This window comes from Acartia tonsa, chromosome 6 (assembly GCF_053477335.1).
Source record: "Acartia tonsa isolate MP-2025a chromosome 6, ASM5347733v1, whole genome shotgun sequence".
Lineage (NCBI taxonomy): Eukaryota > Metazoa > Arthropoda > Copepoda > Calanoida > Acartiidae > Acartia > Acartia tonsa.
This window is the reverse complement of record NC_137265.1, coordinates 32,927,050-32,943,755: the sequence shown is the minus strand read 5'-3', so window position 1 is coordinate 32,943,755 and position 16,706 is coordinate 32,927,050. Positions and strand designations below refer to the sequence as shown.

The window sequence follows — 16,706 nt, the reverse complement described above, 5'->3', positions numbered from 1 at the left end:
AAATCATCCAAAGGTGTCGCTTATATTAACACAGCCAAGTAGCAGAAAATTATTTAGAAGCAGACGAAAGAGGTCTTTGAAAAAGGAAGAGAGGTAGTTGTCTGTATATTGTATACTATAGATCTGTTCTTTAATTAAATCCTCATTAGTTGGTTAATCTTAAAAGTGTATAAAATTTTTAAACCCAAATTCATAATGTATAGAAAAGGTAATCTTGTATCAAATTATCGTCCGTTGTCTTATTTCCTTAAAATCCCTGCATCAAAACAGTACATATTAATGTATTCTGAGGGTTCTTCTCAATGTAAAATTTTTAGTATTCACTAAAGGTCGCCAAATATAAAAAATAGAAGATTTTAATTTAAGTAATTTTTTTTCAAACAATGTATGATAGATGGGGCTAATATGATCCCGTGAGAAGAATAGGGGACATTGACGTGTAGTGGTATAATTTGAAACATCAACAATTTTGTTTGAGTATTAAAATTGTTCCCAGAACTGATTAGGTTATTACATACATAAACTGTAGGCCAGTTGTTCAGTGTATAAATGATAGAGACTTAGTAGTCCAACAATGTACACTAGTTTATAAAGTACATAAAGTAGGAATTTAGTAATATTAAGGAATAAGACAAGGGACAATTAATTGATGTAGGTCCCCAAGGTGGAAAAACAAAGAAAACATTCCTTTTTTTAGATTGAATATATTGGTTGAAAAGTTTAAACCCTAATAAGCTGAAACTGATTTAATTTTAGGCTAACAATTAAGATAACGTGGTAATAAATCTTTGAGTATTAGTGTAATTTAATGTATAATGTCCCCTCCCCCTTTGTATAATTCTCATTATTTTGTGTATTTTCAAAGTCTTTTAAGAAATATTAGAGAAGAACCCAAAACTAATTCAATTTTAGAATTTAGTAAAAGTGGTCTTGGGTGACTTATTACCGACATTGTATTAGAGTGTTAACTGGTTTACAATTAACATTAGGACAAGAATTTGTGAAGATTTCTATTGACAGTAATTGTAGAAAGTTTAGATGATTAATCTCGCTATTAGGCCAATTGTGAGACTGGGTAGTATCAATCTCACCATTTTATTGATTTTGAAGTGTACACATTTTTTCACCTAATCCATCCTATTATATAAAGTTTAAACCGTTAAGGGTAAAATGACTTATTCAAGTAGCCTTTACTTTTCAGGAAAGCTTTATAGATAACTTGCCATGGTTTTAGGCTATTTTTCAAACCTCTTCCATCATCCCCTAGAAGCTAGGGGCGAAGCAACTCGTATATAATAGGTCAATTAAAAATAACTGAATTTTTTACACAAATGTTTGTCGGACGGATATATTGTGTATAATTGACCATCTAGGATAATAAATCTATTCAATTGATAATAATTGTAGAGAAAGTTTAGAGAAAGTAGATACAATAATATTCATCATACAGTTTCAATCTTCACTTCATTTCTTGTACTTTCACATTAAGTATGTTACAGGAATCAGGGAGGGAGAGGACACTGGTCCCCAAAAATTTATAATCACTTTTTCTTATTTGTTGATCTAACAACTTTGGGGACTTTAATTAAATTTTGATTGGTTGATTCATTAAGTTGGTTAGTCAAACGTTTCAACAACTAATTTTAATTTACAGAAGGTGTAATTATGTGTATCATCATTGGGGATGTACATCAATTTAACGGCCATTGTCTTATACCTTTAGATCCCTGCACAAGAATGGACTGACGTTTATGATAATAGTCATTTATTTAAATTTTATGATTTTAACTCTATCTTAATCTTTGATACAAATTAAGAGCATACTTGTAAAAATCCCCATGTTTTTTTTAAATTTGGAATGTCCCATTTGCAATTCTATATTAGACTTGACTCTTATTTGGTTGACACTTGACAGCAAACAACAAATAATATTTAAATAGCTAAAGTATTCTAACATTTAATTTATGATTTTAGACTTGCCGTTTATGCAATTATCATTATTTTCATATCGCATTGTACTGCATAAAAATAGGACAGTTTTGTCCCAATCACTTTTTAATTGGAGAAAGGATCTAATACAAAAATCTATTTTTAAAAGTACTTTTAAAAATTACACAAACTGTAGTAAAGCTGCTTTTTAACTAAGGTATATTCATTTTTGAATGACTTTTTTTAAAGCTGCTTATAGTGTCTCCCAAACAAGTGGACAAATGTTATAACGTTTGTAAGAATTATCCCTATTGACGCTATTTTAGAAGGGAATTTGACGTCAATCATTTGCACATTTGTCTACTCTTTGGGAGACACTATAATCAGGTTCGTTTTATTCCAAAGCCCTTTTATGATAAAACTGACGTATAAGTGGCCCCAGATGTTTAAAAAGCCTTAGAACAAAAATATGAATAAAAACTTACTTGGGTATACATATTATACATAAATTATAGTAAAGAAGAGCAGAGGATAGGGATAAATATTCTGAAAAAATTCACGAAACATTTTTAAATTCTTTCTCACTGTCATACTTTGATTATTATCAACAAAGATAATTAGATGATATTCAAAGTTAACTAGTTTTTGATTCGTATATTTTATTTGCAAAATAGTCCTGACCTTAATAAAATATTCAATTTTAAAACCAATGTTAAACATTTTTTTTAATCTTGTTTATTCTTTTTATGGTTTTAGTACTTTTTTATAAATCAAACCAACATATCATGATCCTAAGCCCTATATGATATTTTTCTATTATAATATCAAAAGAACAATCCTCATCCAATAAGTGAATGGCCTATATGTTCTTATATGTAGATATGAATATACATACATATAACATACAACAGCCACACACACACACACACACACACCAACAGCAGTTGAGTAAAAAGGGCAGAAGTTGTTGTGCCGACACACACAGTCACACACACACACACACAAACTGAGAATTGTAACGGGACCCACTTCCTTAACAACCAATCTTTCTTAACATATACGCAACAAACGAATAGCTAAACTATTTTTAAAAACAACTTTTTATGAAAAAAATCTAGTAAAAAGAAATAATCTTTAATAAAAAGGACATTCATATCCAAAGGTAGAGCAGCAATAACAACAAAAAAACATACATGATTAACTCTGAAAGCAAAGGTAGAAAACAAATTTGTGGTAAGTATTGTCCATGAAACACAAAATAAGACATCTAAATATTATCATTTAACTTTTTAACTTTCAAATGTCTATATTCTTCAATAATTAAAAAGTTTATATACAATTTACATAAGTTGCTTTATCAGACGGACAGTTGGACATAAGAACAGGGTATAACTAAACAATAGACGTTCTTAAAAAAGAGCGAAACATATATAGAGTGCAAAAATCAATCTTAATTTTTTGCCCATTTCCCTGTTCTTTAATCCATTTGAACAAGCTTGTATCTATCTGGAGTAGTTTAAGGCATATATACAGGGATATGGTGGATAAATCAATCATTCCCCGATTCCATTCGGTTAAATTTTGATGTTGGTATCTGTAATTGTTTCAGGAATGATAGGCGTAGAGATTTATTTTATTGTCAATTAGTGTCCCCTCACTCCCTGGGTAGTTTAAGGACTACTCAAACCAATCAGTTCAGATGTCTGTGTGTGTGTATGTGTATGTGTGTCTGTGTATATGTTATGTGTGTGTGAGCGTATGATTCATGTCTGATCAGTGACAGGATAAGTTTTCAGAAAAAAAATAACTTCTAAAAGTTAAAGAAAATCCTTAACAATGTAAATTCTTAATAATCCTTTTACATTAATCTTGATATTTTTTTGAATTTGATAAATTTATTTTCAATAGACTGTTATAAAATAACATAAATATGAAATAATGTAGAGATATTACAAATCTAGAAAATATCTTCTAAAGTAGAAAATGATAAGTAGAATCTATTTCTTACAGGTAGAATCGCCTCTTGCTTCATGATTTTGGCATAAACGAGCCTAAAACTGACCAAGACTAATGGGAAACTTTCCAGATAATCCAGGTCTCAGATAATCAAGTTCAGAATAAAAGTGTTAAGATGTGAGAGTAGGTGTTTGCATGTTTGTCCACTAAGATCTCGTTAATCAATTAATAAATTTAGCACTTTATTTAAATCTAAAATTATTTTAAAATGTATTTATTATTACTTGTAGGTTATCATGTACTGTAATAAAGTGAAACTTGAAGCTGGCTAAAATACAGACTCTCACTCCCATCCATCCCATTTACACCATCCCCTTCCCACCTACTGGAAAAACTAACTGAAAAATAAATGATGTTCATGTTAGCAACCTAAATTGATGACATAATTTCCCCTGTTATAAGAACCTTTTTTATTTGAATACATTTCCATGTCTAAAAGTTATAAGATATAAATGATGTTAGTTTTAAAGATGCACGAAATAATGTTATTAATTGTTTAATATAGGAAATAACGACAATTATCGTAATAAGTAGCGCACCAATAACAAACCAATAACATGAAGTAAATGATAAAAATTCAAACATTTTTCAAAACTTTGAAAGTTATCATATTGGAAGATTTTTATTGTCAAAATGGTATAGAATAAACGTTGAAATTATGACAGAGCAAAATTTGTCGGCAATTTTGGGGTTACTATTTCCCGTGTAATTCCTTGCTCAGTTCGTTAATCCAGTAGGAAGGGAGGGGATCGTTTATTTTAGCCTGCCACAAATTTAAATTTTTTAGAAAACATGATATAGATCCAAGAAATGATAAATACATTATTGTCAAAGCATTAAATTTCGATAATATGTACTTTCTTTAATATCTTACAGTAGACATAAAACATTTAAGTTTCAAAGATTTATTTTATGCTGAAGAAAATGGCAAAAATGCTTGATGTCCTTGACGATATATAAAACTTAATTTTGGCATAAGAGGCATAATTAATAACCTATTTATTAATCTTTCCTCGGAAAAATTGGGAGAGTTCAAAGTTTTTCAAAAGAAGTAAATAATTTTTATTTATCGAATCGTATTATAGACATCTTATCGCGGATATTAAGATGAAAAATTGTAAGATTAAACCCAAGGAGCCCTGACAAAACTGTTATTGATTATAAGATTTTTATTTATATATTCGTGGAAAATTGTCTGTGATAGGATGATATACATAACTTTTTTAGTATGGCATATTATGCATATTAAAATAAAGATCAGACAGTAAATATAAGTCAACAATAGACCATATATTAATTAATGAAAAAGAGAATATATAGAGTAGTTGCGCATAAAAAGCGTTGAACTACTTTAGATTGAGTTAACTTTGTTAAGAAGTGAGCCCATATAATTATAAGATAATAATAGACTACTCATAGCTGCCTTCAAAGATTCATTATAAGGTATTAATCATTAAACATCTTTATTAAGATTTAAGACAGATTTAGGAAAGCGAGACGTGAAAAATAGATCAAGTGACGTGCACAGGGTTTAGACAGGGGGATTAATACAGCCCTCTAGTAGCTCACATGTGACATTTATTATCAGAAGGTACAATTTACAGCGTAACAAGGATGACAACATCCATAAAAGCGAAGCACTGAAACAGTATGACAAACGGACATTAACACTTATATAGTGTCAGAACTAAATAATCAGAATATAAATGTATAAGAGTTAAAGCAAAAGTAAATTTGTAGAAAAACTGCTTTATACAGGATAATGTTTAAGGACATACTTACATTTTTAGGACTTGATTATAGAGTTGCTTCGCTTATAACATCATACTTTGTTGTCCCAGGAATCAATATACCAAAAATCAGATCAATGGGATGATTAGATCATATAAAATTTTGTTGTTAAAAAAGTTAAAAAATATACATTTTAAAATGGACGTATGGACATTTTGGTAATGATTATAGAGTTGCTACGCTTTCTAAATCGTACCTAACTACTAAAGGAATCACCATGCAAAATTTGAAATAGATAGGACAATTCTAACATGCCTAAATTAACGAGAAAGCTATCCGATACGGACGGACGGACGGACCGACCCTAATTATAGAGTTTTTATCTATTAGAGACTTTAACGAATCAAAAACAAAACATCGTAAGATATACGGATAAAAGCTAATCGAATAAATATATAAGAAATTAACACTTTTAAAATACAAAGGTCTCTATTTTGAGTTCTCCATCTTAGAGAAGCTTCACATAAGTCCCAGAATGATTTTAGGCTTGTATTTTCATAAGTCTTAAGTAGTTTTAGGCTTACTACATCACTTCTTTTAAATGCTAAGGACACAGCCACTACTTAATACTTAAAACAATAAAATTCTTGTAAAATTATGGCAAATTATAAAAACGAGCCTTTTTACATATATATTTATTTAATCATCACTTAAAAAGGCCCCTTGTATAATTGATTGTTCTTAATTAATAAGGGAAATGAAGACTACTACTGTAATATGAGATTCTACCAAATCTTTACTTCCTATATATAGATAACACAGCTCATAAATTTCATTATTTTTACTAAACCAAGGCAATACTCACTTATCAGTAGCCGCCGCCGCATTAAGCCGCTTTATCTAAGCGAAGCGGCTCACTTATTACAAAGTGAAATGAAAGCCGCAGAATCTGAATGCCATTTTTGGAGAATCTTTAGCAGCAGCCAATTTGTTGCTGATTTTAAAATGCTACATCCTTCTGATGGTTTATTTACTTGCAGCTTAAGCCTCAGCTTCAAGAAAATGCAAATAAGTAGTAACTGCCTTTAATAAAATGGACGGCTGCTGAGCCCTGGTAATAATTATCTTTCTTCAATTTGCTTGTATGCGTTTGCATACGCTTAAACGTTTATGTTTTAGTGATATATAGTTAACTTCCAAATGAGCAGAGCTTTTTATAAATTATATGTTTTATTTATTAAAAAAAAAACATTACTATTATATTGCATTTATTAGTTTAATACAGATTGTAATCACAACAAGCGACTTCACCCTCAGCATTTAAGGGTAAGGGTGAAAGGTAAAAAATTGCACAATCTTATTAAGTATTAGAAATAATTAAAGATAACCTTAAGAGGTGGTACATTTTTACAAAGGCACCTAGCCTGTAGGAATATACTCTGGAGGAAAAATTCATTCCAGTAGTCATATGATTCAAATAGATTAAAATTTATATAATTTGTATAAAAATTTTTAGGATTACAATCCTGCAGGCTAATATTTGATGACATTCCTCATGCTTCTCATTCTTCATGGAAAAGCATAGTAAAACTTCGTAATATACAAAGACATATTGACCCACAGTTATCATAGAAACGCTTCGCTCTTGCTAATTATAGAAAAGCTTTGCTATTAACAACATATATGTTTAATTAGGTCTAATTGTAGATACAGAACTCTTACATCTTTAAAGGTAGATAAAACAGCACCCGCACCGGGAGGGGAGGGGGGGGGGGGTAAATTTGCGTTACTGGGAGAAATAAATGGAAGTGCATTACGGACCCCCACACCCTCCCTCCCCACTCCGAACAGAGTACTTGTGTTCTATCTGTATTACACACACTGTCACTGACAACAAGAAAGTTGAAGGCTAGACTAATGCAAAATAAAGAGTTCTTTTGGATAGATTTTAAATGTAAATATTAATAGTCTGTTAATGCTATCCATGACTTTCATTAACAAAGTAAGTGGTTTAGCTTAATTTAATGCTCTATTATTAGTTTTTATTTTGTTTTCATATTTGAGGGCTATATTCTAAAAGAACATTGATTTTCAGTTCTTTTTATTCATGAGTTTATCGTAATAATAAAGTACACAGCACAAATATAGCAAACTTAAAGATGTGATGTGTAAATAAAACATTTTCAAATACAAATTTGAAATTTACTTTTATTTAAAATAATCTCTTAAGTGTTAGGCAAGAAAAATTACTTAAAGTTTATTAATGCAAAAATATTTTGATTTTATTAACAATTTACCTTAAATATACACTCTTTCTTCTTGAGTACTTTGTAAGTGTTTTCCCCTTAAACTTAGTTTATATTGAAACACAGTGTGTTTATCGCGTAGAAGGGTGTAAGTAAGTAAGTAAGATTGAAACAAGGGCTGAGTGAGGGGGTGAAAAAAAGGTTGAGGGGGGGGTGGTTCATCAGCAGCGAACGCATTAAGTGGAGAAGTTACGGGGGGATGCTTGGTGGCTCTTGCGTATATTGCATGGATATGTACGCTAATATACGCGTACGTCAGACTACTCCTCAGTCCCCCTTAAACCCCCGGTTTGGGAACATTTACGTGACGCACTAAATACGTACGCATTTTTTTGCTAGTCAAAATAATATTGATAATATACTACTGTGCTTTTTATTTGCGTCCACGCTAATCAAAGCGTGGCCACTCGGTGAATAATTTTGTCTGTGATTCCTAAACTTTGTGATTTATTGATTCAGTCAAACATAAATTTATTAATAAGGTAATATATTTTTTTGCAATTGATTTTTTGGCGACGTGATGTGCTGAAATTTTGCATAATCCTTCAGGGAGGGAAAATGGAATGGTAGATAAATTAATATGCAACCTTTTCTTTCCTTATTATTATGTGTTAAGCTATAAAACATTTTTTCGATATTTGATTTTGATAGTTTATTTAACGACTACTAGCGACTACGCCCCTATAGGCCTCTAGAGGTGATTTCTTTGGGAGGGTGGTGGTACCCTCCCCCAAAATAGTCATAAACCTTCCCAGGACCTATGCGAAGCTGCTCTGTAAAGGTGAACTCGATCGGGTCAGCGGATAGCGAGATCCTTCGGTACAGACAGACAAACATCCTGTTAATTTACTTTAAGGATAAAGTGTTAATTAGTGACATAGTTTTGACTTGCTTGTAAAATTTAAAGAGTTAATTTACCTGATCCAATAATGTCATTTTGGCTGTAGGTTTATTTTGAAATGGCCAAAGGAATGTAAAGGCTATTTGATTGATTTGATTAGAGATTAATTTGTATTTGATTGTCCTATCCCTGTATCCCTGTTAATCTAAGATACATGCAACTATGCAATTTACAGCAGAAGATTAGTCGACAATTTTTGAAAGGATAGGTATTTTGAGAGAAAAAATTTAAATTTGCCTACTTTTGTGATGTTAGGACAGGAGAATTTTTTAAAATCTTTGCTTTAAGATTCCATTATCTTATCCTGTGTTTTATTTTTTTTAATGATTACCTTTCTTATAAAAATTATCAAGTCTCTATATATATTACAATTCATAGAATTATGCATTAAACCCTTTTGAGGTTTTTGGGATTCTTGTAGTTTAATTTACACTAGTAGTTTTCTCTATTTAAGACGTTTTTAAGCTTTTTTTTATGTTATTATTTTGGTCATATTTTGGACATTATTGTCCTTGCCAAATTGTTGTGTTTATTTAATTCAAAAGTTTTTATTTTGAATATAATTAAAAACTTTAATTTGGGTGGCCTAACCAAAGAATATCACAATTTATCATACAAGAACAAAAATTAAACAGTATCTTAAGTTAATCACCTTTAGATTTCAGATGACTATTTTTTAAATTAAGAGCTCGACTCTGGATTCGTTTTATCTTTACAATGTTTGCCTCTGTCCTCAAAGACAAAATTACTCTTTTGAATATCAAAGAGTTTTTAAACTTTAGGACAATTCATCTAAAAACTCCTTTTCTGTAAATAAAAAAAAGCAAAACTTTTATGAATTTCGCATTATTTTCTTTGTTGATACATATTGAAGCATAATAAAATATAGTCAGGTACATTTATAGAAATAATTCACTGTTTTTTTAATGATTATTCAGACTTCAGGATTTTTTAGAGACAAAATGATTTGTGTTTTGGTAAATTTAATTTTCTATCATAAATTTTAAAACACCCGCATACTTCTTTTTTTTTACTTTTTTACGTGTTTATTTAAGTTTACAAAAAAGTAACTATTTTTACGCTATCATAAATATTCAGATTGTTAAATTGACCAGAAACAAACTTCCCTGATTTTTTTACAAATAAAAAAGTAGTGAATTCAGAACTTTAAGATGCTGTATATGTATGTGGGTATGTGTGTGTGTATGTGAGTATATGTGTGAGTGTGTGTGTAATTGCATCCATCCATTACATCAAATAAATTCTTTATTCAAATAATTTTGTATTTTATTAACTTTAAATTTTCGTGGTGCAACTACTCTTTTGCTCGTTTGTACGTTCTTAAGTTTTTTTGCTGTATAACACTTTATTGTTATTGTTTTATCTTTCTTTTTGCTGCGCTATACTTATCCTATTAAATAAAGTAGTAAGGTGCTCTTAGGTTGTCCACTAACAACCACTGAACCGATTGTAGGGAAGCTTCACGTGGTTATTTGGATGGTTTTAAGCTGTTTTTACTTAAACTTAAAGTTAAATCGATGTTAAATTTAAATCCCTAATGTATAATAGTTATTTATCGCATCGTTTTATAAACAGCTTTCCGCGGGTACAAAAATTAAGAATTAGAAGATTAAAAGCAGTTTTGTTAACCCCGAGATGCCGAAGGAACGGGCAAAGAAAACTGGTTTTAATATTATGATTCTACATTTTTATACTCGCAGAAAACTGGATATAATACGATACGGTACAAGATTTTTCAGTGTGGCTGAGAACCAGTTCTTATCCACCGGATATTAATCAGTTTCAAAGCCATACTGGAAAATAATAAATATACGCTATAAATCATAAAATCCGTGTAATTATTAAATAATTATATAATGGCTGTAGCAACCTTGTAACAAAATATTTATAAAATGATTTGTTGTTGATAAAACAAGGATGACTATCGAGTAGCGCAACAACATAAGAAAAAATTGAATTGAAAATGATAAATATCATATATAAATTCAGAATATTGCGTACAAAGCAATATTATTACAGTCTGTAATACATTAATTAAATTGGTATCTATTCTTTATATAAATGACGATCAAACCATTGAACGCCTACTTATAGAGAAGCAATACTCAAAACAAGGAGTATTTTTGTTCAAAACAGTGCTAAGGCGATTTATCTTATTTCCAAGTTGTTAAACCTAAAACAATTATTATAATCGCGTTAAATGATAGGTTTTCAGTAATTATGCCTAATGTTGCAAATGATTTATACAATATCAACTTACCGTTTGTCAAACTCAAAATTTCATAAAAAGTATTACGTTTCAGGGGTCAATCCCCCTCCATTAAGAGATTTACTCTTCAACTTTAGCACCCCCCTGAAATTAACCTTTCAACAAATATCCAATAAATGTGTTTTCTCCCAATCCGTTATGATGGTACAGGATTTTGTAATTAATTGAATGACCTTTAAGATTTGTCTAGGAAGTTTTTTTTTCATTCTCATCAGAAATGTAGGGATGGTACAATGAACGGTAAAATTAATCTTTCAAATTTGTAGTTTCAATAATTGGCTTTGGAAGCCAGTTTAAGTTATAGGGGTGTATAAAATTTTTATCTTTATTGTCCTCTCCCTCTCTGTATTTTCATGGTAAAATAGTGATTATTGCAAAATAAAGTTTACTTATTTGTAATATATGCACAGAAATAATTGTAATTCAATTGTAATATGACGATTAAAGATTTTTAGAAAAGTGATGATAACTGACATTTTATCGAGCTATCTGCTATAGGTACTAATTTGCCTTTTTAACTTAAAAAAATCTTTATCAACCTAAAAGTTTTAATGTGTTTAACAGATATATAACATTTTTAATCATTTATTTTTTGCGCATTTATACTGTAGCTTTGGCCTAAGCCATGCATAAGCCGTTCATGAGCCAACAATTTAAATATGTTTGTTTTCTTACAATATTTTATAGTCTTTTATTGGTGTATCTTAGCAGATCTTGAAAATCTTAAGATAAAAATAAATAGAACAAAGTTATAAAGATTAAAATATATTTCGCTAAAAAATTCCATTACTTTTCATTTTTCATCCGATTATTATCAGCTATTGTAGCTGCGCTTCTTATATATATAATTGTCATTGTTAAAATCATAAATTTTATGTAATTATTTGTCGCATTTTTAATGTGAAATCTTAGATAATAATTACGAATCTATCATGGGGAAAGGAACAGTAAATTATAATGCAATAGTTATAAAATCTTCAAAAATACTTTAATTAAAATGTGTTGAAGGGGTATGAGAGAATCTACATAGACACTGTAGAGACTAGACTGTGTAGACACTGTAGAGTCTAGACTGTGTAGACACTGTAGAGTCTAGACTGTATAGACACTGTAGAGTCTAGACTTTGTAGACACTATAGAGTCTAGACTGTGTAGGCACTGTAGAATCTAGACTGTGTAGACGCTGTAAAGTCTACACTGTGTAGACACTGTAGAGTCTAGACTACGTAGACACTGTAGAGTCTAGACTTTGTAGATAATGTAAACACGAGACTGTTAGATGCTGTATAGTCTAAACAAAGTAGATATTGTACAGTCTAGACTGTGTAGATACTGTATACTCGAGACTTATAAATGCTGTAGAGTCTAGACTAAGTAGATACTGTAGAGACTATACTGTGTAGATACTATTCAGTCTAGGCTAAGTAGATACTGTAGAGTGTAGACTGTGTAAATACTGTAGAGTCTAGACTAAGTAGATACTGTAGAGTTTAGACTAAGTAGATATTGTAGAGTCTAAAATGTGTAGATACTACTCAGCCTGACTAAGTAGATACTGTAAAGTCTAGACTCTATAGGCAATGAACATTCTAAATTGATGAAAAACTGTTGATCCTAGACTTGTAAAGACTGCTTAGATTCTAAATTCTTTCACTGGCTGAATTATGGTTATATAGATGAACAGATATACTCTAGATACTAAACGGTAGCATTGAACTAAAAATAGTTAAATATTTTTTGCTATCCATTTATCTCCTTACAATAATAAATGATAACAGATGGCCAAATTTACTTAAAGGACAAGTATAGAAAATATTTATTACAAAGCTATTTTAGTTTCGATATTTCTCTAGAACATTGATTTCATAACAAATCATTACTTGTTAATCTTTTTTTATGTTGTTATATCGACATATAAGTCATAATGCTCTTAATAAAATAAAGGGATCATGAAAAGAAAACGAAAGCGAGTTTCGTCGTACTTTCACAGTAGCTTTGTTAGGTTTTTTTAGGTTAGGTAAATTTTAATGACTGCCTCGAAGGGTTAAAGCCCCTCACATGGGCTAGATATAAAAGCTACTCTGAAAATACGACGAAATCCGCTTCTTCGTTTTCTGTCCATGATCGAAATAAAGTAACATGGACAAATTGTAGACATATGATCTTAGAAGTAATTGAAATAAGCAAATTTTGATGTTATTATCTCCTAAAATAAAACATATCTATAATGTCAGTTAAGACTACCTTCCTAATTTATTATAGTCGACATAAACTATTCAATGTCAGTGCAATACGTCTATATTTTATTAAATTGACTTTTTTTAGTATTCCAAACAGTTAAATAAAGGGATCTAAGGGGACAAGGCGATAGCCGATAAATTGATGTACATCCCCAATGATAATGCATAAAATTACCCTTCCTAACTAATCAAAATTGTCCCCAAAGTTGTTAAACAAACAAATAAGAAAACGTTGTTATAAAACTTTAGGGACTAGTGTTATTTTTCCTCTCTCTTTCTTAGTTAAATATCATATAAAAAAAACTAAAATCTATCTCAGATTATAATAAATAAATCTTTATGAAATAATATATAATCTTGTATGTATCTAAGAAAGAAAGACTATTAACCTCTTCAAAAGTATATCAAAAGCAAAATGATTAAGTTCGACCTATCCTAGCTACGGTGGTAGGGGACACTCGAATGCAAATTTTTGTTCTAAAGTTCTAATACTACCTATATATCTCTAAACTTATTTTTTTTCAAATTTTTATCAGAAACTACACTTTAGCAATGCTCCAACTTTTCTTCAAATAATTTTAAGCACAAAGGAGATAATTGCATAATTTGTAAATTTTACTTAAATTAATAATTCAATGTCTTATCCATTAGATCCCTTATCCAAGCTCTTTTGAATATAATAGAAATACAAAAGAATTATAAACCACAGTAAAGGTGTCAAACTTATCAGTGTCCATCATATAAAAATTTGAAACTCTTTATAGTGCCTATAAACTTTTGACCGATGTATCCTAAATAAGAATAGTCTATATTATCTATTATAGGAACTAGAAAGGGCTTCTTAAATTTCAAGAAAATATTTAGCTAGCTATGGCAAGAAATTAACAAAGTTACCATTTTTAACCTAAAACTGTTTTAAAGTGCTGGAATTTGATTGCAATTTAAGACTAGTACTGACACACAAACACATATGCCCTATAGTTGTAGAGTAGCTACGCCATAGGAACTTTGTAGGAGATAAGAATATGATATTAAATCTGCTATGATTGTTGGATACTTCAAACTATATAACATTATATCATACAAAAAGGCTAAAAAATTATCTAAAACATTTAATTCATTATTAGTTTAACTTGTAGTATGGCTTTGAGATTTTTAAAATGAATTCGTTGACACTTGAAGAGTTTCATTGACAAATAATATCAATGTTTGTTTGTCGACAAAATAACAATAAATAAAAAGGTCATAATTGACATATATGTAAATAGTAAACCGACGTAAATGCTACTTTAGTTTGATATTTCTGTCGAGATTATGAGCATAATACTAAATCTTCGAACTATATTAATCATCCATTTAAAATTGTAGCGCATTTACTGTTCATTATTGTTGGTATTTTTGTTTGAACTCTGAATAGGATATTGTGTATAGAACAGTTAATATTTCCTTTACACCAACTAAGTATAGGCTGGGTAACATTTTAGTTAATATTTCCTTTACACCACCTATTGGCTGGGTAACATTTTAGTTAATATTTCCTTTATGCCACCTATAGGCTGGGTAACATTTTAGTTAATATTTCCTTTACACCACCTATAGGCTGGGTAACATTTTAGTTAATATTTCCTTTACACCACCTATAGGCTGGATAACATTTTAGTTAATATTTCCTTTACACCACCTATAGGCTGGGTAACATTTTAGTTAATATTTCCTTTACACCACCTATAGGCTGGGTAACATTTTAGTTAATATTTCCTTTACACCACTTATAGGCTGGGTAACATTTTAGTTAATATTTCCTTTCCATCATCAATAGGCTGGGTAACATTTTAGTTACTATTTCCTTTCCATCATCTATAGGCTGGGTAACATTTTAGTAAATATTTCATTTTCACCCCCTATAGGCTAGGTAACATTTTAGTTAATATTTCCTTTCCACTATCTATAGGCTGGGTAACATTTTAGTTAATATTTCCACCACCTTTAGGGTGGGTAACATTTTAGTTAATATTTCCTTTCCATTAGCTCTAGGCTGGGTAACATTTTAGTTAATATTTCCTTACTACCTCCAATAGGCTGGGTAACATTTTAGTTAATATTTTCTTTTCACCACCTATAGGCTGGGTAACATTTTAGTTAATGTTTCAACCAACTATAGGCTGGGTAACATTTTTGTTCAATTTAATTTCCACCAACTTTAGGCTAGGTAATATTTTAGTTAATATTTCCTTTCCACTACTTATAGGCTATTTAGGCAATATGGGTTATCCTTTTGATCTTAAGGGATAAGACAATTACTAAAAATTGGTGTACATAATGATGAACAAAATTGCCCTTATTGAAGATTTAAATTAATGGTTGAAAAGTTTGGGTACTGATAGTTTGAACCAACCAAATAAAGATTTAATAAAAGTTCCCAAAGTTTTATAAAAAAGATATGTGTACCACTCTACTGCAAAGCAGCAGTTAGTTGTGACATAAGTATTGTATTCTTTAATATTTATATGTACATTTGAATTCATATGTGTTATATCAATGGGATACATGGTTGGGACAGTAGACGATAATAAATAGCTTTGGTGTAATTCATTTCACTGACCGGCGGACCATAAAACTTCATTTCTGGTCATTGAAATCGGTTGAGTTCTTTATTTTAGAGAATTATTACATAGGTCTCTGGATAGTTTTAGGATATATCATTTGTACAATTTTAAGATGGTTTAATGCTATTTTCATTACCCTCTGTCCCTTTGATTACGAAGCCCCCTTTTAGATGCTAACAGCAACATGTACAATGTACTAGAAACTACTGTTAATGAAACCGAAAACAATATGTTACAAAGAAGTATTTTTATCCAGCGAAAAAGTATCTTCTGGTGCTACATCCTTTACCCTGAATATTTGCGCAGCGATGAATTCCTAATTCTTATGCAATGAATTTAAATAAGATTATGCATATCAATACAATAATACCCTTGGTTAGGGGGGGTGGGGAGGTTATGGGGTCGGAGGGGGTCTTGATCTGACCACCCACTATTTTATAAAGGAAGGGGGGGATGGCACGCGAATTATTAAACAATTGTTTATTTATACTATTGCTCAGGGATGCAGGGATAGGATAATGGATAAAAGATTAATCTTAAATTATTATGTTTGAATGTCTTTATGTCTTACATTAGTGAAAGTAATACATGTTATAACAAACATAATTAACCCTCATGTAGATTGGATTTAATGGTGGAAATGATTGTAAAATGTTTTTGCACAAAACTTTGTGTCAGTATAATTTA

General features: G+C 30.2%; 1 protein-coding gene across 1 annotated transcript in view; it reads left to right on the top strand.

Moving 5' to 3' along the window:
- The first annotated feature begins 8,250 nt into the window (after nt 1-8,250).
- LOC145322429 (A disintegrin and metalloproteinase with thrombospondin motifs like) overlaps nt 8,251-16,706 on the top strand; it is a 241,350-nt gene continuing 232,894 nt past the window's right edge. The window contains exon 1 of the mRNA XM_080164421.1: nt 8,251-8,464. The gene's annotated coding sequence lies outside the window, so the exon portion shown is untranslated. The remainder of the gene's footprint in view (nt 8,465-16,706) is intronic.